At 35.0% G+C, this 26,077-nt stretch overlaps 1 long non-coding RNA gene across 8 annotated transcripts in view; it reads left to right on the forward strand.

The window, feature by feature from the left end:
• The window catches only part of LOC114694123, a 216,192-nt gene that overhangs the window by 7,798 nt on the left and 182,317 nt on the right, over positions 1–26,077 (forward strand). For all 8 annotated transcript variants that reach the window (XR_005092122.1, XR_005092118.1, XR_003734654.2 and 5 more), the window contains exon 2: positions 24,191–24,356. This is a non-coding gene — a long non-coding RNA (uncharacterized LOC114694123). The remainder of the gene's footprint in view (positions 1–24,190; positions 24,357–26,077) is intronic.

A 26,077-nucleotide genomic window follows, 5' to 3' on the forward strand; every position in this document is an offset into this window, starting at 1 on the left:
TCACCAATCTACCCAAACTTCTATAATGTTCAAAGTTATAGTTCAAAGTTAATGTCATATGATTTATTAACAATATGCTATAATTTTCACTTACTATCACATATCTCAATGGAAAAAGTAGTCAATTTTGATTTTAAGCCACAACATGAGATTAAAGATTCATTCTATATCCAATCTGTGTCTAAATACTATACTATATATGAAATTATTGCTGTGTACACAGAACTTGTTCAATGTTTACACTATCATTTATTTAAAAAACCACCCCTCCATCTCCACTTCCAACTCCCCCTAGTTATTTCTATTCCCTCTGAAATTCATGACATCTTTTTCTATAATTGGTCAATTATATATGTGGGTTATGAAAATATTATATGCATATATTTTGAAGAATATCATGGTGAAATATTAGTCATTATTGTAGCCTATAGGCATTACAGCTGGGTCAGGCTGTTTATTGCTTTTCTCCCCTGACAGGTAGCACAGAACTTTCAGATACCATGAGAGCTATTATAATGAGAAAGGTTTCATTATATCATTGATATAAAAACATTTTGAAGTAATCTGGATAATCTAGCTTTTAACAAAAGGGTGGTGAATGTTAACAACAGAAATCTCTTTGTTGAGCCACCCACAATTAAGCATGAACAAACAGCTTGAAATGTTTAAAAATTCAAAATTAAAGGTGACAAATATGCATATATACACATGCAATCATTTCTATGTTGGTCATTTTATTTAGATTGTATTTTTTTACATTTAACTCTTCTCATGATTTAATGAAGTAATTTGGCTTACAGATGATGTCTTAGTTCCATTTGTGTTGCTGTGATAAAACAACATGAACAAGGCAGTATATAAACGAGTAACTTTAATTGAGCTCATGGCCCCAGTGGGTTCACGTTCATGATGATCGTGAGAGCATGGTGGCAGGGACAGCTGAGAGCTCATATCTTCATGCACAGACAAGGGACAGAGAAAGCTCACTGGAAATGTTATGTGTCTTTTGAAACCTCAAAACCTACCCTCACTGACACACCTTCTCTAACAAGGCCACACCTAACGCTTTCCAGGTTCACCTCCTGAGAATTAAGCATTCAAGCATATGAGTCTGTGGGAGGCACTGTCATTCAAATTAACAAATGATTAAAAACCTAGGTTTCAACATGTTAATAGTTTTCTATATTTCATACAGACAGCACATGCTGCATCTAGAGTCTGGATTCTAGACTGTGGTCTGATTTACAAGAACTCACAGTACCTCTCTGTTTGACTTAACTATTATTTTTTTCAAATGGATATTTGAGACTTTCACCAAAGTTTAAAGGAAAAATGAAATCAATGTATATACATGTTCAGTAATTAGCTTTGAAGTAAATCATTTTTAAATTTTTTAATATTTCTTTGATAAGTCATTTTAAGAAATAAATGAGTAGTATATTCCAAACTGTTAATGTATAAACTGCTATTGGAAGTGTTAAAATAATAAGTATCTATTAAAAACTGATGATGAATATAAAAAGTATCATACATGCTGATATATTTCAGTAATATAAGGAGTATTATTTTTTTGCTACCAAAATTATTATCATGGTAACCCAAGTGAATAGAGTGAATTAAAAAAAATTTTGTTTGAGTTCCCACAGTATGATTCATCATGAAATAAAGATGTCTTTGGGAAGCCTAGTGAGATGGCTCCATGGCAAAGACACTTTCTTTTTCAATGGAAATCTTTTTTTTTTTCATACAATGCATTCTGACTATGGCTTCTCCTCCCCCAACTCCTTCTAGACCTTCCCACTTACCCCCAGATAAAAACTGGCACCCTTTCTCTCTCCTTCACACTAGACTACAAAGAGGCATACAAAAATGTTAATAATAAAGTAAGATAAAATAAAAAAACAGAAGAGGACAAAACAAGCAGAAGAAAAAGAGACAAAGGAATAGCACAAGAAAACAAAATCAAATAAATGCAGAGACACATGCATTTGCATGCACAGAAATAAAAAAGAAAAAAACCCCACAAATCTGGAAACCAAAATATGTATACAAAGAATCTGTAAGGTAAAATAGTATAATAATAATAATGCCCTGACTAAGCAATATGAGACAAAGAATGTATTAAATGTCATTGTATTCATGGGGTGTTGGCCATCTACTTCCAGGCATGGGGCCTACCCTTAAAAGTGGTTTGTATACTTATTGAGATTTCATTCAAGAAAATTATTTTTTGTTTGTTTGTTTAAGAGTGGTTATAGATTTGGTCTTGCATTATGGTGCACAACTTTAATCCCAGCATTCTGGAGGCAGAGGCAGGCAGGTCACTGTGAGTTTGAGGCCAGCCCGGTCTACAAAGTGAGTTCCAGACAGTCAGGATTATTACACAGAGAAACCCTGTCTCCAAAAACCACATACACTAAAAAGTGGTTATAGATTAGAGATAGCTGCTTCTGGGGTAGGGATGGGGACTGCTGTCTACATCTCCACTCAGTGGTGGAACACCATGTGCTTTAGACCCATGCAGGCCCTATGCCTGCTGCCATAGTCTCTGTGAGTTGGCTTCTGTCTTGCTGTGTATAGAAGGGCTTCAATCCTCTGTGTTCTCCATTCTCTCTGGCTCTAGGAATCTTTCTGTCTCCTTTAAGCACAATTCCTTGAGCCCTGACAAGATGGATTTGATGGAGACATCTCCTACATTGCTGAGTGTTCCAAGGTCTCTCACTCTCAATCTTATACATTAGCCAATGGATCTTTGCATTTGTCCCCATCTGTGGCAGGAGGAAGTTACTCTGATGGTGTCTGAGCAGGACACTGATCTATGAGTACAGCAAAATGTCATTAAGAGTCACTTTATGTAATTTTTAGCAGAATAGTAATATTTTGTTTACCCTGGGGTACCTGGCCAATCTAGTCTCAGGTCACACTAGCATTGAAGTAGGACTTAAATCCAATGAGATATAGGTTGGTTACTCACACAGACTTTGTGCCTCTACAGCAGCAGTGCACCTTGCAGACAGATCATGTTGTAGATAGAGTTTGCAGCTTCATCATGGTTTACCTTTCTCCTTTGGTAGCATGCAGAGGATCTTTCACTACTATGAACACTAGTCAGTAGGGGTGAAGGCTGTAGGTAGGCACCAGCTCGACTTCTTCATGTTCTGCGAGTTGTGTTCAACAACAGGGCTTTAGCATTTGTTCGTGGAGAGGAATCAATAGCCTGTGGCAATAGCCTGGGTGATCGGGAGTTCCTATCCAACTCTGTTGGCCAGCAACTTGAATAGATGTAACCCATTCTTATAAAACAGAGACTTCATTTGGTGCTGAGAAGTGCCTAGCTGGAGCTCTGTCTCACATGTTATTTGGCAATTCCATGTAGATCCCATCCACATATGTATATAATTTGGGAAGCTTCTACTGTATTAGGTTTCCATATGACCCATCAAATGGCCCTTTGTTTCATGTATCATGGCATATTCCCTCTTTTCTTCCTTCCCTCTCTCCGTTTGATCCCCCAGTGGCAGCCCCTGCCCCATCCATAACTAATTATTCTATTTCCTGTTCCTAGGGAAAGCCAACCCTCCAGTCTCTAACTCAGTATTTAATCTCTGTGGTTATATGGACTATAGCCAGTTAACATCCACATATAAGCAAATACATGCCATATTTGTCTTTTTTGGACAGAGATTTTTTTTTTCTACATCCATTCATTTACTGCAGATTTCATTAAAAAAATTTAAACGTATGGATATTGGTTGTTTTTTATTTTTTAGTTTTTTGAGACAGGGTTTCTCTGTGTAGCTTTGTGCCTTTCCTGGGACTCACTTGGTAGTCCAGGCTGGCCTCGAACTCACAGAGATCTGCCTGCCTCTGCCTCCCGAGTGCTGGGATTAAAGGCGTGTGCCACCACCACCCGGCAAATATTGGTTGTTATGAACAGCCCAGCAGTGAAAATGGTTGAGTGAGCAGGTGCCTTTGTAGTAGGATGTAGAGTCTTTGGGCCTATGCCCAAGTGCAGCAAACTTGGATCCTGAGGTAGCTCTAGTCCCTGTTTCCTGATGAATCACCACACTGATTTCCTTAGCAGCTTGACAAATGTGTAGCCCCACCAGTGGTGGATGAGTATTTACCTTATACCACATCTTTGTCAACATAAGCTATCATTTGTTTTATTGATGTTGTCCATTCTGGCAGGTGCAAAATGAAATCTCAAAGAACTTTTGATCTGCATTTCTATTATGACAAAAGAGGTTGAACATTTCTTTAAGTTATTCTCAGCCATTTGTGTTTCATCTTTTGAAAACAATCTGTTTAGATCTGTTCCACATGTTTAAATTGGATCATTTACTTAATGTAAAGTTTTGATTATTTTAGGAATATATTTTAGATGTGTATAGTTGGTGATTTTTCTTTCACTCTGCAGTCTATCACTTTGTCTGAATGATGATACCCTCTGTCACACAGGAGCTTTTCAGTTTCATGAGATCCGATTTGTTAATTATTGTTCTCAACTCCTGTTCTATCATTGCTCTGATTAGATAGTCTCCTGTGCCACTGAGCTCAAGACTATTCCCAACTTTCTCTTTTATCAGATTCAGAGATTCAGGGAATCTGGTTTTATGTTGAGGTCTTTGATCCATTTGGAGTTTTTTATTACAGCTTTGTATTACAACTTGAGATTGGGGATGGTGATATCTTTAACAGTTCTTTTATAATTTTATAAGTAAAATAATATATAATATATAAATAATATAAGTAAAATAAAATAAAACACACTTTATTATGTTTTATTCATCCTATTTTTTAATCTCTCCGTGTTTTAATATAAAGCTGAAAATTGTTTTTCAAGGTCTGTAAAGAATTGTTGGAATTTTCATGAGGGTTGTATTGATTCTGTAGATTGCTTTTGGAAGGATGGGAGTTCTTTATTAATACTACCAATCTATGAGCACAGGAAAATTTTCCATCTTCTGATATTTTCTTCAGTTTCTTAATTCAGTTTCTTAAAATTTTCATCATATTAGCTTTTCACTTTGCTAGGTTAGAGTCACCCCAAGATATTTTACTTTTGAGGCCATTGTGAAAGGTATTGTTTTCATGAATTCTTTCTCAGTTTGCCATTTGCATATAGGAGGGCTACTGATTTTTGTGTATTAATTTTTATATCCTGATACTTTGCTGCAAGTATTGATCGGCTGTTGGAGCTTCCAGATAGAATGGTTAGGGTCACTTATGTATACACTCATATAATTTTTCCATTAAGGAACATTGAATTCTTTTCTTCCTATTTATATCCCCTTGACCACCTTCAAGTGTATTATTCCTCTATCTAAGAATTCAAGTACTGTATTAAATTTGTATGAAAAGAGCTGATAACCTTGCCATGTTAAGTTTCTTTCCATTTAAGCTGGTTTTGACTTTGGGCTTGAGGCACACTGCCTTTTCTATAGTCTTATTGCTCCTTGTATCCCTAATTATCATGAAGAAGTGTTGAATTTCATCAAAGGCCTTTTTTATGCATATAATGAGATGACATTGTAAATTTTTTCATTCTGTTTGCATGGTAGATTGCCTTTATTGACTTAGGTATATTGAATCATACCTGCATCTCTGGAAAGATGCCTAGTTGATTCTGTTTACAATTATTTCATTGAAAAAATTTGCATCAGATTTACAAGGGAAGTTGTTCTGTAATTCTCTTTCTTTGTTGGGTCTTTATGTGGTTTCAGTATCAATGCAACCATGTCATAGAAAAAACTGGGTAATGTTCTTTCTGTTTCATTAAAAAAAAAATAATTTTTGGAGTATTAGTGTAAATTCTTGTTTGAAAGTTTGTAGAATCCTGAGCTAACCCATCTGGTTGTGGGCTTCTTTTAGTTTGAACACTTAGTTATTGCTCTCTCTCTTTCTAGGCCTCATATTCTGTTTGAATTGTTTGACTGTTCTTTATTTAAATTTGGTGAGTGAAATACATCAAGAAAATTATCCATTTCTTTTACATTTTCCAATTTGGTCAAGTATAGGTTTTTAACATATATCTTTACGATTACCTGGATTTCTTTGGGATCTCTTGTGATACCCCCCTTTTCATCTCAAATTCCATTAATTTGAGTCTTCTCACTCTGCCTTTTAGCTAAAATGGCTTAGGGTTTGTCAAACTTACTGATTTTCTCAAAGAACCAACTCTTTGTTTCATTCTTTGTATTCTTGTTGTTTCTACTTTATTGACATCTGTGGTTGATATCTGTGCACCCTGATAAACTTATCTGGGGGTCAGAGAACAGAACAGCCATTATATTAAACATAGTTTTGGGCAGTGGTAGCACACGCCTTTAATGTGAGTTTAAAGCCACACTGGAAACAGCCAGGCATGGTGACACAGGAAGTGATGGCTGGAAGCTGAAAGGAATAGAAGGTGTGAGGTCCAGGAACTAATCTTGTTAAGCTTTTGGGCTTTTAGCAGCAGTTCAGCTGAGATCCATTCGGATGAGGACTCAGAGGCTTTCAATCCAAGGATTTGTGGAAACAGGGTCAGCTGAAGAATTGGTGAAGTGAGGTTGTGGCTTGTTCTGTTTCTTTGATCTTTTAGCCTTCACCCCAATACCTGACTCCATGTTTGTTTTTTATTAATAAGACCTTTTTAAGATTCGCATTACAGATATCAGCTCTGTATTTGATTATTTCTTACCGTCTACTCCTTTAGAGTGTGAGTTCCTCTTTTGGTTCTAAAGCTTTCAGTTATGCCATTAAGTTACTACTATAGCTCTTTTTTTATTTTTATTTTTTAATTTTGGCATTTAGTACTATGAACTTGTGTCTTAGAATTACCTTCCTTGTGTTTCCTAAGTTGAGGCATGCTGTAATTTCATTTTCATTCAATTCTAGAAAGTTTTTAATTTCATTCTTAATTTCTGTCAAGACCCGTTTTTCTTGTGTCAAGTAGTAAGTTGCTCAGTTTCAGTGAATTTGTTTGCTTTCTGTTGTGTTTGTTGTTGAAATACAGCTCTAATGGTGGTGGTCAGATAGGTGCAAGATGTTATTTCAATATTTTTGTATCTGTTGAGATTTACTTTATGTCAAAATATGTGGTCAATTTTGGAGAAATATATATGAGGTACTGAGAAGAAAGTATATTCTTTTGTGTCTGGGTGAAATATTCAGTTAATATATGTTAGGTTCATTTGGGTTATGACAGCATTTAGCTACAGGCTTTCTCTGTTTTGTGTCTCGATGGCCTGTACATTGCTAGTTAGGGCACTGAAGTCACCCACCATTACCATGTGAGGGTCAATATGGGATTTAAGCTATAGAAATGTTTTTATAGTGATATCCTTGCTGTTATATTTCTTAGATGCAGCAGAAGTATGGATTCTGTTTTTGTATATAGTCTATTAGTTTGTTTCTTTTTATTGAGGAATTGAGACCATTTACCTTTGGGTTATCAATTAACAGTACTTATTGATTTTTATTATTTTGCTATTGAAGTGTGTGTTTTTTCCTCTTATTTTGATATGCTCATGTGATTTTTTTTTATTCATTGTGTTTTCTTTGGGTGTGGTAAACCTCTTCTGATTAAAGGTTTCTTTCTTTGCCTTCGATAGGCTTGTAATGTCTTTCTTTCTCCATATATTGTGACAGAAAGTTATTCTGGGTATAAAAGTCTGGATTGGCATCTCTGGTCTCTTAAGGGTCTGCAGACCTTCTCCCTATGCACTTCTGGGTTTTAGAGTTTCCATTGAAAAATCACGTATTATTCTAATAGGTCTGCCTTTATACGTTACTCAGTCTTTTCCTTTGCAGCTTTTAATAGTCTTTCTTTATTTTGAACATTTAGTGTTGTTATTATTATGTGTAATGGGAAATTTCTTTTCTTGTCCTGTCTGTTTAGTTTTGTGTTCTTGTACCTTGATATGACATCTCCTTCTGTACGTTAGGAAAATTTTCTTTATTTTGCTGAAAATATTTTCTGTACTTTTGACCTGGATTCTTTCCTCTACTCTTATTATTTTTAAATTTGGTCTTTACATATTTTCCCAGATTTCGTAAATGTTTTGTGCCAGGAATCTTTTGTTTTTATATTTAAAATTGTTCAAGGTGGATGTATTTATTCTATCATGTCATCATTCTGTGAAGTTCTCACCTATCTCTTATATTCTGTGGGAGAGGCTTGCCTCTTTGGTTCCTGTGCAAATTCCTAAGTTATTCATTTTCACTTTACCTCAGTTTGGGTTTTTTTTATTGAGTCCATTTCCAAATTCATGTTTTGAAATTGTTTTCTTCATGCCATTCCATTGTGTGTGTTTTCACAGATTTCGTTAGTGGATTTAGTCACATGACTCTTTTAGGTCTTTGAATATATTCATTATAGCTATTTTGAAGTTCTTGTTATGTGTTTGAGCTATATTGCATTTCTTAGATTCTACTGTAAGAGGGTTGCTGGACTCCAATGGACACATGTTGTTCTATATGCTACTGGCTGTATTTTTAGGCTCATGTGTGGTCTCACCTGGGTTTCAGGTGTCTATGCTTTTAGGTGTTGACATCTGGTCCTGCCTTTTGTGTGTGTGTTTTTTATTCTTTGGTTTCTGTTGTCATCTCTGGATCTTAGGAATCTGCAGTGGCTGTGGGTGACTTGGAAGTGCGTGCCTCTGAGTCTCTACAGCTGCGGTCATTGGAATCACAACTAAAACTTATTTCTAGGTATTAGGAGCTGACAGGAAGAAATGGGGATGAGATAGAAGGGTGGGTGAGTGAGAATGTTCATGGGAAGGAGGATATCTTAGTCTGCCATGAGGATCTTTGGAGTCCCCAGGAAATAGAGGAAGAGAAGGAAGACAGGCCCCTTCATGAAGTCTATACATGAAGGGTAAGACTATACTCCCTGACACATGAGGATAAGACTATGGATCTGGAATTGGAGGATAGGATGAAGAGGGAAGATCACCTACCTGGTTTCCAGGCCAGATGACCAACTGGTTTCCAGAGTGTGTTCCAAAGATGATGTTTTTCAAAATTGGTTACCTGATTCTGTTCCCTAAGACTCACATGGTAACATGATAGAAATAGAGAATCAGCTTCTGCTGCTGTTCTGAACTCGGCCTACGTGCTGAAACCTGCGCACATGCACCACAAACATAGACAAAATAAAACTACATTAAGGTAGTTTTTGCTTGTTTGAGTTTGAATAATTATTAATAGTTTTGCATTCTATAAGTAAGATTCATAGAAGCATTATACACACCCCCACAAAATCAATGACAGTGCCAGAAGAATCATACCTACTCTTTCATATATAATATATGAAAATATGAAGCATATTAAAAATCTATTGTATGAACATTTTAGAACATTAAGACATGAAAACAATAATTTTCTTATGGTCCTAAAAGTCTCAGAACTTATTCCTCTGCATTTATGTCAGTATTTCCTCTCTGTAAATATATTTTGAATTGAGAAATTGGACATATTGTCAATTTCCCAGTAATGAAAATTATAGATATTAAATTTGTCATTGACTATCCTTTCGACCATTTATATCTGTTTGCACTTGTGTGCAGGCTAAACCATTTGGTGTAGGAAAGAGAAGGTGTACACCTCCATCTTGGGAGTCTGTGATGTTTCTGACCACCTTCTAATGCGTATGGGTATTGCTACAGTAGGACTTGAGGCTGTGTCTTGCAGATCTCCCAGAAACTCTGAGTCAAAGGGCAATGCGTGCATTCACAGCTGTCAGAAACTAAGTGCCCACAAAGCACATGGTTCTGTTTTAGTGCTTCCAACACACTCTTAAGTCTGTAGAAACTAAAGTCCACTAACTATTTCTACTATAGGAAATATATCACAGAGTACTTAGTCTTGACCTAACCAGCAATAAATAATTAAGCATTCACAGCTTATGAACATCATTGCCTTACAACATTAATTTTCCTGAAGTGGTTTTGTAGCAAATTTCCATAGTCAAAGAAAGTACTTTTTGTTGTAATAAACTGTCAGTAACTTTCACTGAGCAAACATCTGTAGATATACCTGCTGGCAGTGGTTGGATAAACTTTAGAATCATAGAAATTGCAACCTAAACCAGAATCTGAAAAGAAATGCTAGGTGTGACAGTCAAAATCTGAGGGCTAGCCCCATGTCATGAATTTTGTCTGTTCCACTTGACATAAAGAGCAGAATAAACTTTCTTCTGAAAGTTACAATATAGCTTAGGAAAGCCATATAAAATGAAGTTACATTTGCAAGTAAGATTTCCAGTTTGTAATAATGCAATTTATTTTCAGATTTTTCAGGTAAAATGATTAATTTCCTGAATATGTTTACTCATATATTCTATGTTCCCAGAGAGATTAAGAGATAAAAGTCATACCAGACTTTTAATTATGTTTTGTAAAATATCTTTGCATGCTGTTTTAATATCTGAATATTTTAAATAAGATTTTAAAATCCCTCTTTCTGCAACAGTTTTTCCCTGCTTATTCCAAAATGGAGGTAGTAGAGTATCCTACAATTCAATATATAAACAATTTTCTTGTTTTAAATAGAGAAATGCATTCTAAATGTATGTATTGTTAATTGGGGATTCACTGAAGAGATCAATATGGTCTGAATGTCAAAATATGATTTGTAATATTTGGTGAAATACTAAGATTTATTTTACAGATAATTTATTTTTAGTGACAGTTTAATGTAAAAATATTTAGAGCATTCTCTATGTTAATTTTAGAGTTTGGTTTAAGAAGTGATAACAAAAATATATAGAGTACTTTAAATGAATTTCAGAAGCGCTAGGTATAAAGAAGAAGATAGAGTATTACACATTTATTTGTTTTAAAGATTAATTCATTTAATGGTATGTGTATGCGTGTTTTGTCTGCATGTGTATCTGTATATCATGTGTGTGTAGTGCTCAAGAAGACCAGATAAGGTATTTTGTTCTCTGGGGCAGATGGTCATTAGCTGGTAGCTGGGTGCTGGAAACTAACTCTGCATCTTCTGGAAGGGTAGACAGTGGTCCTCATGACTGAGCCATCTCTTCAGCTCATATACATTAAATAATTTAAAGAAGCAGACAGTATGATTGGGACCCAGTTTAGTGACTGAATACTGGAAAACTGGACCAGGCTCCCAATTTTGTGACCCCCAGATCAGTGTATGTGAATCTGAATCAAAAGCGTAACTGAAGCTGGTAATTTACTCTGAACAAATCTCTGAATAGAAATAGCACACTACTCTCCACAGGTCCTATGGTTTTATTGGTCTTCATCCCACATAATTTGCATGTGATGATCAGATACTGAATGTATTATCTTTACAAGTTAAGCTTGAATAACTGAAGAATTCCTTTACATAAAGTGAGCGATAAGTTCATAAAGAAAGCTGTAAAACTGTGACCGTAAGAACATGTTCTCACTTGTACAAAAAATGTCAAGTTAAGATTAGTTCATCATGGACAGTGTTTCTCGGTGATGAATGTGTCCTATTGTTTTGTTAATGTAGACAATAATTATTGCATGTTCTTTATGCTATCGGGCTAATCTGTAATTGTCTAATGTCTATTAATGCAATATAATAGGTCTATATTTTGCATTATATTGGTAAACATACTTTATGCTTATTGTTTTGATGAATTATTTTACTAAGCAATTTCATACATGTATACGCAATACTACAGTTCCTCTCTATTCCTACCTCTTCTTAACTTGCCATCTCTATTAACTACGCCTACATCTCAACCAGTCACTTTTCTGATTCCTGATTTGTGAACCATTTAGTTTCACTAGGGCCATCTGTTTGACCATAGAAATAGAACTAGCCACTGGAGGCTAATGTAGTTATTAGTTGATATAGAATTGAAGGACATGATTCCCCTCTGTCCCTGAGTCTATTGGTAAGGGAGAAGTAGAATGATGATTGCTACCCCTTCCTTCCTTCTTGACTACTGACAGATCTGATGTTGTGTGGACCCATTGCAACATGCTCAGCTGCATTGAGTTCCCGACTGCAGTGACTGTATATTGCTTCCAAGCTTCTTAGCTTCCTGCTTCTACATTCATTGTCTTGTCTTCTAGAATAAATATAAGACACTTGGCCAAACGTCATTCAAGAGAAGCTGTAAGAAGATCAAACAAAAACCCTAGTTAATATATAATGCTTTCTTTTCAATCATTGTTAATGGATACCTGGCTTACACTAAGCAAAAAGTCTTTAATTTTCCACACCAATAATTGTTTATCAAAATACTCAAAGCTCTAAAACAGAGGTATGACCCCCTTTTATTGTTCTGCTGCTTTTACAATGCAGGAAAACTTTTCACAATGTAGTGATTAAGTGGAGAAAATTTTGATGAATATTCCTTGGTTTTCCAATGCTAAATTTAAATAATTTAAATGCTGCTTGTTTTAGTTAAATAAATGCTTCTGTTTCCTAATAAAATTTACAATTTTGTTGAGAAAATTGGAAATAATTCACATAAAGCGTTTAAAACCATCTCTAGCATGGTGCCAGTACTAAATAAATGTTAATGGTTACTATGGACAGGTTTATTATGATATTGGTAATTGTTACAGACACCAGCATAGTTTGAGTATGTGTGATAAAGAGAACATTGGAGAAATCAATATAAGATCTGAATGATTTTTTTCTGGAGTAGACATTGTTTAAAGAGAGGTTTTTTTTTTTTTTTAATTTTTGACTATTTGTTGATCTTAATTAGTTATGGATTTGTAACACCCAATAATCCACCAGAAGCTTAAATGAGTGTTGGCTTTCAGATTTCATGAACTATTTTTAGTTATTGGTATTAAAAATGGGCAGTGTTTGAAAGAAAGACATTATTACTAGTGATATCCACTACAGATCCTTGTATAAGGAAACTTCTTCAAACCACCTATAGGACAGAATACACGAGAAACTCTGCTTTGCTACATTCTGTTGATAATGTCAGATATCATGAGTAATGGTGAAATGACATGAGCTATTAAAGTGAAGCTTGAGTATAAAACATATTTTGATATGCTAAAGAGAAATTGTAAAGAAGCTATTAAAACTGTCTGTGGGATAAGTATGTGGTTTGACTATATTAATGTGTCTGCAACATCAAAGTCAATATTTAGATAGGAAAATGATGGATAATTTTATAAAAAATGAATGAGTCACTTTAAGCTTTCAAGGATTCAAAGTTAAAACTTATTAATTTACTACAGATATAAAGAAGTATATGTGGATGTCTCAATTCTCAATATTGCCATGATATCTTTTTTATTAATTTTGATAGTATGTATGCATTGACATGTGATTGACATTGAGATTATGTGAATTGGTATGATGCATTCTCAAAGGAAATAAATATATTTATGATAATTCATTATTTATTATTGTTTATGCTTTATGATTTTTGTAGTGTTGAAATTTATACTCTAAGCTACAAACTTTGCACATTTTTAAAGAACTATTGATTTATTCATTGATGATTTCACACATGTAGAAAATTTATTTTGATTATTATGGTCTTCAATTTTCTTCTTCCCCATAACTTCCCTCCTCCCTGTTTTCTGAATTTCCTCTTTCTGATATTCCATCCTGAGAATTCCATTTTGAATTCTATCACACATTTTGGAGTTATCACAATAACTACAAACTTATTTCCAATTGCATGTATAAAATACAATTTTTTTATAGATTTATTTATTTATTTTGTACACAGTGTTCTGCCTGTATGTATGTCTGCACACCAGAAGAGGGCACCAGATCTCGTTATAGATGGTTGTGAGCCATTATATGGTTGCTGGGAATTAAAATCAGGACCTCTGGAACAGCAGCCAGTGCTCTTAACCCCTGAGCCATCTATCCAGCCCAAGATATATCTTTCTTAAAGTGAAATTCTGATGGCAAGAATATAACCTCTATATATGAAAAGATAATATTTCTTTTAAAGAAAATATTTTTAATAATTTATTTAATTTTGTTTTATGTGCATTGGTGTGAAGATGTCAGAACTTCTGGAATGGGAGTGAAAGACAGTTGTGAGCTGCCATATGGGTATCAGGAATTGAACCTGGGTCCTCTGGAAGAATATTCAGTATTCCTAACCCCTGATCCAACTCTTCATCCCCTAAAGAAAATATTTTAATCCTTGATATTTTACTTAAACAGTTTTATTTTAGAGGAATTTGCTGTTGTATACTCAGAGGCTTCCAGTTGCCAAGGTGACTTGTTCTGCTTCTCTGATCTTTCAACATTCACTCCAATATCTGGCTCCTATGTTTTTTTCTTTAATAAGACCTTTCAAGATTCGTGCTACATATAGGTAAGAATGACTTGAGCTTCTGATTCTCCTGACTCTGTCTTTTGAGTGTTGGGATTACAGCCTCAGACACACACCTGTATTTTAACCTTGGATTTATTAGTCTCTAGAACTAAGACAGGGTTTCCTGTCATTTTGAAAATTCATTGTTACAGTTGGAGTAGTCTAACACAGGACATACAAGCACCACTTTGTGTCTTTTCTGTGTATCATTTTATTTTGCTATTTAAATATGAATTAAACACAGTAGTTATGCATGAGAGAATGCCAAATCTTTGTTTTAAAAGGCTTAGAATCATCTAGCTTGTGACTCATATTAGACATCACAGTGCTCATTAATGGTGTTCATCTAGTCACAATTTTAAAAGAAAAGAGAATTTCAGTTTGCATTTTAGAAGCAATTTGTGCTTTATTTTTCAGAGAAACATAATATGTTATTGAAGTTGTACTAAATTTGCCATAAATAATTTGTATGGCTATAGTACAGACATTTATCAGGAAGTCTTATCAGTTTATTGGTAGTTAATCACCGGAGTACATAAGTATATGTGAGTCTGTGAGTCCCTGAAGAGAAAGCTATAAACATTCAGAGTTACACAGCAAAGATCTCAATTCTGATTTATTTTTCTCGGAATCACACTATTGTTCTTTTCTCATGTTTTTCGTAAACCACCACAAAGAGGCAATGGTGTTTGCTTCATTTTGTATAAGTGAGTATGTGATCTCCATTTAATCCCTTAATAGACAAGTTTTCTTCCCAGAAATCCATGGATTTCTCGCATTAATAACTACCTTCATCTCTGTCTCCTGTCTGATCATCTCTGTGTCCATCACGCCCACCTATATCTTCATTATTTAATTAACGCTTTCAGCTCTATTTCCATTACCTCCATCTCTATCTGCCAGTGCCACTTCCATCTCTGTCTCTCCTGGCACTTTTCAAATGTATCATTTATCAATCTTGGTTCCTGCAAGAGTAGCAACCCGACAGACAGTGATTAGACAAAATGGCTTACAGTGTAAACAAATGTGTATTTTTAAATGGGTAAAAATATAAATGTCTGTAAGTTAAAATTGGTATAAAATTTAACACTGAAAACTCTGAAAGAATTCCACATCTTTCCACATACTTTCCTCCATTTCTGAAATACCTTCATTAAATTCTATTTGAAAATTTCCCAATCTCAAATTGAGATAAACTTTTCTGGAAAGACTTTCTCTCACACTTTCATGGAATTTTATTGGCTTTTCATTTGCTTAGGAGAAACTTTGCATACTTCTGTGATTGTAAATACACAAATACTTGACCCTCGTTCTGCTTTTTGTGTCTTATTGTGATATAAGGTTCATGCAATTAAAGCTTAAATCAGAATCATATCACCAGAATAAAAATCCAGTTTAAATCTAGTTATAACAGGCTATGAAAAAGTGTCGTTAAATTTCCATGGTAATTTATGATATTTATGGCCAAATAATATATATTTTATTATTTATTTAAAAGAAAACTTCAAAGTGAGAAATGTTGAATAGTTTTTCTTTTGATAGTGCCAAGATGCAAACTTACTTTCTATGCATTCCAGTCTTCAAACCATTTCCATTGTTCAGTGTTTATCATTTATTGTTCATGTTTTGGTTTTTTCTTTCTAATTAGAGTGTAGCAAATGTAGCTGTAACCAACCATCTTATTAAATAAGAAACACAGAACCAATGCAAAGAAGAAAGCCAAGAAATCAGAGCTAAGATCCTTACCCGCCTGCTGCAGCTAGCCTCTTGAGCCAAGAGACCTCTCCGAAAAAGAGACCTACTTCCTGTCTGTTTGTCTTTATATAGACTTTCTGTTCTGCCTTCTCATTGGTTGTAAAACCAACCACATGACTGCCTCATCACTGTCTGTTGTATAGCCCTCCAGGTCTTTTATGGTATTGAGATTAAAGGCATGTGTCTCCAATGCTGGCTGTATCCTTGAACACAGAGATCTACCTACCAAGTGCTCTGCCTACCAAGTGCTGGGATTAAAGGCGTGTGCCATGAATGCCCAGCTCTGCTATGGCTTGCTATTAGCTCTGACCCCCAGGCAACTTTATTTATTAACATACAAATAAAATCGCATTCCAGTACAAATAAAATATCACCATAAGCAAATGATCATACACCAGAAATTATCATAAGAAAAGTCATGACAGGCACGACATCACGTTCAGAACAAATATTTTGGCAAATACTGGAATATTTTGTTCTTGATCATTATGGTAACTGCCCTCATGTGCTGTGGATATTGTTCTATATAAATAAAACACTGATGGCCAGTGACCAGGCAGGAAGTATAGGCAGGACAAAGAGAGAGGAGAATTGGGGAAACAGGAAGAAGGAGGGGAGAGACTGCAGCCACCGCCAGGACAAGCAGCATGTAGAGAACTCTGGTAAGCCACCAGCCACGTGGCAAGGTATAGATTTATAGAAAAGGGTTAATTTAAGATATAAGAACAGTTAGCAAAAAGCCTGCCACGGCCATACAGTTTATAAGTGATATAAGCGTCTGAGTGATTATTTTATAAGTGGATTGTGGGGCTGCGGGGCTTGGGGAACCTGGAGAGAAGCCCTCCAACAACAAATGGCGCCCAACGGCTCGAGTTTTCACCTTAAACCTGAGAATATTTAATAACCAATTCTAAACAGAGCCAAAACCAGGTTCCTGCTTCTTGTCTCATACGGGCAGCTAGATGCGGCAAAACGCAAGTTTGGACACTGGCGGGTTCCTGGCGGGTGCGTTTGACCGGCACTATGGTGGATGAGGCATCTGCCAGCGGCAAATTAAGCTGTGTGGTAGATTTAGTCTTTACTAGTATTTAAAAAAAAAAGAGGTTTCTGGCTACACGCTGCTTTGATAAAAGCTTAGACCCACTATTTCTGAGACTTGATGACTCCCAGAGCTGGCAGAAAACGTACCACTGCCATGTTGGGAAGCTAAAGTGGGCGGTGCCAGCAGCCACAGTGCCGTTTCAGGCTTACAATGGTACAGTTTAAAGCAATAGACTCAAGGCTCAAGGTAATATAAAACATAAGCCACATAAAGATGGCTACCACACAGAGAATCTGGATTATGTTCTCTTTGATATTCATAACTAAAGAAAAACATTTGATTACAAAACCTGTTGAGTTATGCCAAAATGTATATTTTAAAGGTACCTTGACTTCAAAATTTGGATATAAGGATATGTTACTTTGGAAAAGAGGTTCTGCTTTTGTTTCCACAGAAAGCCAGAGGCTGTGGACTTGTTCCAGATTAAGATACATCAGGTTTCACCAGCCAAGACCCCCTGAAAGGACTCCGATGACACCATGGCCCAGATGATCCAACATCCAGATCGGTTTCAAGGCAACTGGTTCACACAATACAGCCTCACGAACTACCCCATAGGTCTAAAATTTTCTTTGCGTCCCCATAAGATACAGCGCCCCCCTCCAGCAGGAAGTAGTAAGAGATGCTACGCCCAAATTCCCAAATATACCAAGCTGGCTTTAGAGGTGGAATTGGCTCACTCCCCCTCTAAACCCAGACATATTGCTTTAAAAAAAAAAAATGGTTAAGGGATTCTTGTGTCCCAAATCAGAAGAGCCCTCTGGTGTGGGACAGAGAAAAACCAATATTTTTATTTAAAACAGGTTGATTATAAATGTGATCTCTTTCTAAAAAAAAAAAAAAGGGATATGATATATAGGAGGATATGGAGATGATAAGATAAAAGGGTAGATTAATAAACCTACTTTTAAAGAACAACTTGTTTAAAATGTTTTACATTGGTATAGATTTTAGTTTATGTTTAAAATGTTTTACATTGGTATAGATTTTAGTTTATGTTTAAAATGTTTTACATTGGTATAAATTTTAGTTTATTGATACAAACTTGAAGTTAATTTTGTTATACTGTATATATATATATATATATATATATATATATATTTCTATTCTTGTTTGAGGTATTATGTTTATGTAACTCATTTAAAATTGTAATGGATAATTAAAAAATAGATTAATAATTAGTCATCTATGATAATCATATCTGTAGTCATGTTAGTTAACTCTTCTAGGTATACATAGATATATTTCAGATAGATAGGTAATCTTCAAACACTTCATAGACGTAGAGAATATGGCATTTAAATAACTTAAAATTCTGTTGACGTGAGACACAATTGCTCCTGGCTGCACCAATTGATCCCGAGAGAATGTTGGGCTTCTAAGACATTTCCATTTGGAAGTTTGTCTTTTGGCACAAAATGGCCTACTGGGCAAAAAACTGCCCTTGCCTTGATGGCTGACAGTACAAATGCAATGCTCTCCTTTCTGGACAAGCGGGACACAAGGAAAGCGACCACTGTACTCTGCCAAGACAGGGTAAGATGGTCTTTCAGAAATCCTGCTTCTGAAAATGGTCTGTCAGATACTCTAGGCCTGTAGCCAATTTGAATGCACCAACAATGCTAAAAAACATTAGGTGACCGTCCAGGCTGCCAGCTGTCTTGGTCTACTCTTGCAAGATTCCCGAAAGTTGCTTGCATCCATCTACCATTTCTCAGGTACCATTATGTTCCTTCTCAGGTCTTTGATGTGGTTGAAAACTAGATAGTTGTAATTTCCTCAGTTATGATAAAAGATAAGTTAGATATAAAACCTTAAACTCACAAATAGATAGGACATCTTAAATAAAACATCACAAATAGATAAGACATCTTCTTTAATATTGTAACTATAATTCTTGCTCGGTAATTGTTTTGTTATATATAATTTTACCATGTTAAAGTTAAAACCTTTCTTTTTTAAAAAGAAAAAGAAAAAAGGGGAAGTGCTGTGGATATTGTTCTATATAAATAAAACACTGATGGCCAGTGACCAGGCAGGAAGTAGGTGGGACAAGGAGAGAGGAGAATTCTGGGAAGCTGAGGGCTGAGGGGGAGACACTGCAGCCACCGCCAGGACAAGCAACATGTGAAGACACCGGTAAGCCACCAGCCACGTGGCAAGGTATAGATTTATAGAAATGGGTTAATTTAAGATATAAGAACAGTTAGCAAAAAGCCTGCCACGGCCATACAGTTTATAAGTGATATAAGCGTCTGAGTGATTATTTTATAAGTGGATTGTGGGGCTGCGGGGCTTGGGGAACCTGGAGAGAAGCCCTCCAGCAACACTCATGATTGCATATTCTTGAATAAATAAATTCCTAGCAGCAGCTTATTCATCATATAAGGCTTCTTTTAAAATCCCTGGAAGTAACCTGAGTAGTATTATATAGACTGAGCAGGTTGTATGCAGGAATAAATATGTTTATACATATATACATATAATAAAAATTAACAAGAGTTCTTGATTGTGAAAGAGAGTCAGTAGGGGAAATGTTAAGATTTGGAGGGAGGAACAATGGGGGAGGAGAAATGATGTAATTATATTATAATCTCAAATTAAAAATGTAAAAAACAATAGTCTTGAATCTCAAAGTCAAGTGTTAGAGGACAATGAGATTTTGTTCTCTTAAAATTAATATTAAAATGCATTAGTTACTTTAAAATGATTCAAAATAACAACATTAGTTGAAGTTTTTCCTATACCTTACTTGGGTTGAATTCATGTTTCCATTGGATTTAAATGTGTGAAATTGAGTAATTAAAAGGATATGTCATCTCAGTTTATCTCTATGGTACTTAGTCAAAAATTTTAACTTAAAGTGTATATCAACAACACAAAATTCATAGGATTAATAATGGATTCCTTAACAAACACCAATACTTCTTTGCAAACTTTTGAGATTTTCAACTGGATAAGAACACAAGCCAACAACTAGTAAAAAGTGAAGAATTTTGTTTTCATGATGTTTATACGAATTATTAACAACCTCCATCATAATTATTCCTTAAGACAAGCAGAAAATCCATGAGATTTTTGCTATATTAGTCTGTCTTGTTTTTTATTAACTAGCATTTATCACTTAAGAATATATTTTGCAACATAGATGTTGTTAAGACTTGAATTAAATTGTCATATATTATAAATATAACAGTTACTTAATGATAGAGAATAAATATTCTGAAAACTGATATTATAACTTTTCATGTTTTTTCCTATGAAGTTTTAATATTCCAAGCACTTTTGTACAATATGAAATACTGTGTTTATTGTTTCTAAAGTCATGAGAATAAATAATAATAAATAATAGATGTCAGTGGCGAATTTTGTTAATTACATTATGTATTGGTTCAAACCAGTTTGCTTTGGTGCATCTAAAAATAATATAAAAGTGAAATCAGAAAAGAAGGCCATCAAATAATTAAATTCAAGAAAATAACATTTTAGGCGTAATTTTAACAAGAGTTGTGTTTTAGCATTATTGGTACACAAAATGTTTTCGCATTCCCATAATAAACATCAAAGGAGCTCTGTTAGAACTCAAGTAATAAAAAGGAAAACAAATTTGCATTTTTAGTACATCTACATGGCTAGACCACTAGCTAGCATCCTTGGATTGCAATTTAATAAATATGAGTTAAAATAATACAGAAGTTTCTCATAATTATTTATCCTGATCTTAAACTTTATATTATGGAGTAGTTTATAGTAGAAGTTCTACAGTTACATTCTGAAGTCATAAAACACTCTGTTCTTGTCAGTAGAATGGGAAATTAAAAGTAAACATCCTAAGAATGGAAAAAGGAAGAAGGGCATGTAAAGGTGGATGATTGACATTTGATCAGTAAAATATGGAAACTTCAAAAAATGTGATTGATTACTGAGAGAGGTAGAATAAGCCTCTCTCAGAGAGGACTCCTCTAATTGGTATTCTGAATCAAAATGGTTAGCCTTGAAATCATAACCACACAAGCAACAAAATAGGACTCAGAAAGTAAATGAATATATTAATGTGTGCATATGTAACAATAATAATCAAAGAAAAGCATGTCATCAATTTGAGAGATAGTGGGCTCATAGGCATGGGAGGAGCAAAGAGGATATGAATAGGTGGGAAGAGAAGAGTGTAACATGAATTGCTAAACGGTCTTATTAATAAAAAACCTGGAGCCTGGTATTAGGGTGAAAGCTGAAAGATCAGAAGGATAGGACAGGCCACAGCCACCAGCTATTACCTTACCAGCTCCACAAATCCTCTGACTGAAATCCTCAGCTTCCAGAGAGAGTTACTTCATGTATACTCATGCCTATATATCTTTCTGTGCCCTGACATCTTACTTCCTCTCTCCACCCAGCTACATCACTTCCTCTTTCCACCCAGCTCTATCACTTCCTGTCTGTCTATACAGACTTCCACAGCCCTATGGTTAACTAGTGCTGGGATTAAAGGAGTGTGCCACCAGGCCTGGCTCTGTCCCCAGTGTGGCCTTGAACTCACAGAGATCCAGAAGAATATCTGCCTCCCAAATGCTAAAATTAAAGGCATGCACTACCATTGCCTGACTTTTATGTTTAATACAGTGGCTGGCTCTGTCCTCTGATCCCCAGATAAGTTTTATTGGGGTGCACAAATAAAATATCACCACAGAACAGGGAAGTAATATAATTACATTTTTATTAAAATATTAAAATGAATGTTGTGGGAACCAGTCCCAATGAATTTATCTTGCACCCAAAACTCCAGGAACAAAGCAAGGAACCAGAGGATCAGGGATTTTGCATGAGATTGTGTTTCCTAGTATTACCAGAAGCTGTAGCCATGAATCCTCACCAGTGTGACTGTTCAAAGTGATCTGCACAGGGATCACACTGAGGAACATGCCACGGTAGTGGGAACAGCCCACAAGGCCTCAGCCCTGAATGACTTATATGTAGCTGAGTCAACCTGGAGTGGGAGCCTGGAAAACACCAACTGTCCAGAGCCAGCTGTTCACCCTGAAGACAAACATACAAGTGATTTTGTATGGAATCAACAGGTTATATTTAGGAATATATATTTATATATAAATACATATATGCATGCAATAATAATTAATGAAAGATGAGGCCTTGAATTTGAAGGCAAGCAAGGAGAATATATGGGAGGGTTTAGAAATAGAAAAGAGAAGGAGGAAATGCTGTGATTAAATTAAGATATCAATAATAAACCTGAAACAACAACAAAAATAAATTTTGACTTCTATGTAAATCATTATCTGCCCCCAAATAATCTGATATTCTAAATAATTTGGTTTAATGTACATTCTCCTCACTTATCATTTATTGGAATAGAATAATTTTAACTACATTCTAAAACATATTCTTTTACAAATCAAGCATAATTGAGAGCTGGTAGTTTCTCACACATAATATGAAATTTTTCCAGTCTAAATTTTCTCTTAGCTTAATTATAACAAACTTTGAACAACTTGTTATCTGGCCAGTTTAACATGTGTGATAATGGACTTGTCCCAGCACAGACACACCAGGATCCCTGGCAATGCACCCTGACATCAGAGGCTAAAACTATAAATTTTAGTTTTTTTTATATATCTCTAAATATGTTTCCTTTTCTTGAAAATATATTCTTTTCTCACATAATAATGCTGATTACAGTTTCCCTTCTCTCTACTCCTCCCAGTTCCTCCCTACCTCCCTTCCCATCCAGATCCATTCTGTTTCAGTCTCTCATTAGTAAACAAGCTTCTGAAGTATAATAATAAAATAAAATACAGTAAGATAAAATTAAAACTAACACATCAGAATTGGACAAAACAAACAGGAGGAAAAGGCAAAGGCAAGGTCGAAGAATCACACCCACTCATTTGCCCTCTCAAGCATCCCATTAAAATGCTGTACTGGAAGCCATCATAGATACATAGATGACCTGGTGCAGAGCAGTGCATGCCCTGAGCGTTTTGAAAAGTCTTTTCTTACTGTACATTCACCAGATGACAAATCGACAAATTCTTGGTTCTCCTACCTTCTATAAGATATTAGAATAATTATAGCTTTTCCCCCACATTAGAAGCATGGTTATAAAATATGTAGTCAGTAATGTCTTGTGACAATAAGTTTCTCTGGACTGTTTTGTCCAGATGGAATTTAACTGGCATTATTCAAAAGTGCCACAGTAATCAGTAATCAGTAAAACCATGACCTAAGCTCTGTGTTCAGGTTTCCTATTGTCATTTTTTTTTTAAGTAAATGTACCTGTAATGAAGTAATGGTTTGGGATGTATTATCTCACTCATTTAATATTATCAAATTTCCTTTTTTAGATTTCCTGTGATGAAAGTATTCATTAGTTAAATAGTCATCCTAAAAGCTGACTCTGAAATTCTATTATTTGCATGACATTCTCATGTAGACTTGGTCACCTGGTTTATCACAAACATAGGATAAAAATACTTATGACCTTTGCTTTCCCACAAAATGAAGGCCATTAGTTAAATTCTGCTATATCCTCTTTGCCATCGTCTCTCATACTAATTGTCTAAACTGTGTGAGATATGATATACAACATAGATTTGGCCTCTGAGACCTACACAGTTAGAAGTAACTGAAGTTGAAGATACTTTACAGCATGGTTCTCTTAAGCTGAGAGAGAGAGAGAGAGAGAGAGAGAGAGAGAGGGAGAGAGAGAGAGAGAGAGAGGGAGGGAGGGAGGGAGGGAGGAGGGAGGGAGGGAGGGAGGAGGGAGGGAGGGAGGGAGGAGGGAGGGGAGAAAGAGAGAGAGAGAGAGAGAGAGAGAGAGAGAGAGAGAGAGAGAGAGAGAGAGAGAGAGAGAGAGAGAGAGAGAATCTGAAGGCAATGGGCTTGGGGATGTTAGATTCTACAGAGTGGTCAGCTGGTCAAAAGTTCATGCAAGTGATGGAAAGAAGTAATCTTAATGAGCATTTCCTAATTTCCACAACATCTTTGTCTGAATCCCATTTTTGTCTTTATAGGATCCCTCCAGCTAATCAGAACTGACTTCATCGACAGCTTATATGGTTAATTACAGTAGTGCTTTACCTGAATGCCCCAAGTTATTGATGTAGTCAACAACCGCGTCAAGCCTCTGAACACTAGAAATCTTGGATAAACCTGGGAGACAGCTTGTCAATATCTAAGGTATTTATTATTTCTAAGGAATATACAAAGTCTATAGACATAATGTCACAACAGTATTTAAATAATATAATTAACTGAAGATTTCTTCCAAAATAAAAGTCATTTCCTTATGTCGAATACTTTAGACATCAATATGCAGTATTTATAAGCTAATTAGTAAGTGATTTTGATCTAGAAATTTTTAGAATTTTAACAAAAAATACATTCTAATTTCAACAGCTGTTTGGATATCTAAATTGCTAATTAAACAAAGTATCTTCACTATAGTTTTTATATCCTTGACCCTGGCATCAGGAAACACAAAGTTTTAGTTCCCTGGTGGCTACCTATAAACTGTTATATTGTCTTTATTGTATTTGATGCTAAGCAAGTCTTTTATTATTAAGATGCATTCTCACATCTCATTGTTGTACATTTTTAGTTCTGTTATTTTTGTTTTTGATAAGGTCTTTCTAAATATCCCAGGCAAGACTTGAACTTCTGTTCTTCCTGCCTCAACCTCTCAAGGGACTGAATTTACAGGTTTATTTCAGTTTTTAGGTGTAAAAGTAGGTTGTTCCCATTTATACATTCAAGCTCATAACTAGTCATGATACCAAAGCCTAAACTAAAGAGTAGTAAACCCACTGTACAGCTTGTAGCTTCTTGATTTGTTGGGGCCCTTTCTATTGTGAGGCCACTGTATACACTTATTGATGGATAACTTGGAGATAAGATCCTAGCTATTCATTCCTGCCTTAAATTATTTTGTTCATGTTTTGTATCAGTGTACTTTTGTAGAGCAGTATAGGTATCACTTCTTTGTTTCAGAGTCCTGAGCCTTCTGTGGTTTACAAAAGGTGTCTGGTTGCTTTATATACTATTAACATTAACAAATTCTGGGCTTTGAGTGTAGACTTACTTTACATTTTTTTTCCTCTAAATCATTTATAACCTATTTTACTCTCACGCTTTCCAATTTGTATAACCAGTTAAAGAGCTGCCACATTACAGAGTATTCCCTGTTTCCTTTGCCTTTGCATCAAAATTCGGTATTGATTATTAATTCGTCCTTTGAAGAACCTTTTACTTGAAAATATATAGGACTCAGTAACAATTAAATTGTACCTTTCAAGACTTGCTATAACTTGAATTTTTAGTGTGTGTCTAACTGTTGTATCTAAGCACCTAGATACAGATAATGTAATATTCAACATTTCTGTTGTCAGAAACACAGTTTTTAAACACTTCTTGTGTTGAGCATTAGGATTCAATGTTATTGATTATAAAACAGAAAAAATGTATGCACACAAATATACATTTAATTATTTATGTGCTATTACTTTTAGACTATTAATATAACAATATAAAATATACTCATAAAATTAATTAAAAGTAAATAAAAGAAGTGTTCATGATCAGCCTAATATTTTGCTTCTATTGCCTTGAAACATTTTGAAAAAAATTCCAGAAAATGATGTCTCTAATTTTACAAAAGGCCAAAGGGAATTTAGGAAAAAATGTTCATTTTTTTATAGAAAATCTTTGCTACATAAATGATATTTTTAACAAAGGGCATTTTTTCTAATTTTTAAAAGGGTATTTGCCCTTAGCAATAATGCAAATAAATAAATTCAATCCTTTCAGAATAGTATATCTAAAGATAGTTTTATTAATGTTATACATCTTTCTCTTACATCTCCCAAGCACATTTTCATTCAGCTTGTGAAATGGTTACTCTT

The sequence above is a fragment of the Peromyscus leucopus genome, chromosome 9 (genome assembly GCF_004664715.2).
Source record: "Peromyscus leucopus breed LL Stock chromosome 9, UCI_PerLeu_2.1, whole genome shotgun sequence".
Classification (NCBI taxonomy): domain Eukaryota; kingdom Metazoa; phylum Chordata; class Mammalia; order Rodentia; family Cricetidae; genus Peromyscus; species Peromyscus leucopus.